General features: G+C 38.1%; 1 pseudogene; it reads right to left on the bottom strand.

The window, feature by feature from the left end:
- LOC106763784 overlaps positions 1–860 on the bottom strand; it is a 13,025-nt pseudogene extending 12,165 nt beyond the window's left edge.
- Between the last annotated feature and the right edge of the window lie 200 nt (positions 861–1,060).

The raw sequence follows: 1,060 nt of genomic DNA, 5'->3' as shown, positions 1-1,060 counted from the left end.
AGCCCTGTTTCATGGAGAACCCAAAACACCAATTAGCAGATTTGTTGTTACACGTTTATCCACACAACAACACTTGCATCTTTCAAAACTCACCTCATGCTTTTGGAAGCTGCAATGGTGTACCCGATTTCCCTTCCAAAAAGGGTCGCATATTGAACCCATCTACACAACTTTGCATTCATTTCACCTGCAAAACCCAAGAATGTTTTTGTTTAGTAAAAACATGAATAGGAATAAGAAAGTNCATATTGAACCCATCTACACAACTTTGCATTCATTTCACCTGCAAAACCCAAGAATGTTTTTGTTTAGTAAAAACATGAATAGGAATAAGAAAGTCAATTACTTGCTGTTTAATTTATACTTTTTCCGAAAATATTATGAAAAGACATTACAAAACTACCCTAATTGAGTTGAGTTGCATACCTAGGTGGGATGTAACAGCGTCCATGTAAGTGTAGTTTCTATTGCCTGTAACTTGGTCTCCAGTACGGTAACAGGCAGTTAGAAGACGGGAGGTGTAATAAGTGACCACAGAGAACAGAATGGATGAAACAGTACCAGCAATCCAACCAAGCTGAGCAAAAGCCCATGCCAGAGACAGCACTCTAGACCCAATAACAGCTGCTATTATATCGGCACTTGCAGTCATCCAATTTCCTGTTTTATGCAGCTCAGTGAGTTTGCAATGACTACTTACCCATAACCAACACAAATACTTATACTTTTGAAGATATTTAATTACCAGTTCTTTTTGGACGGCCATCATCATCAAAGGAATTGGAATCTGCTCCTTGAATCCTGCCATTGGAGACTTCAATTGACAGTTGATAAGTTCTGCCTGTACCTTTTTCGATCATCTTGCTTTGAAGAGAGACACTACCAGATTTCGCTCTATGGTATTTTTCCATCCTTCGCGTGCCCCCGTTACGTCCTTAATAGTTGACGTCTTTTAACTTTCTAGATATGATTTGATCTTTCATCACTAAATTATACATTATTATTTGCAATCTATAACAGTTTTGAGTTTGGTGGTTGGCAATGTTTGGGATTACTTTTG

The sequence above is a fragment of the Vigna radiata genome, chromosome 6 (genome assembly GCF_000741045.1).
Source record: "Vigna radiata var. radiata cultivar VC1973A chromosome 6, Vradiata_ver6, whole genome shotgun sequence".
Taxonomy (NCBI): domain Eukaryota; kingdom Viridiplantae; phylum Streptophyta; class Magnoliopsida; order Fabales; family Fabaceae; genus Vigna; species Vigna radiata.
This window is presented reverse-complemented; position numbering and strand designations above follow the sequence as displayed.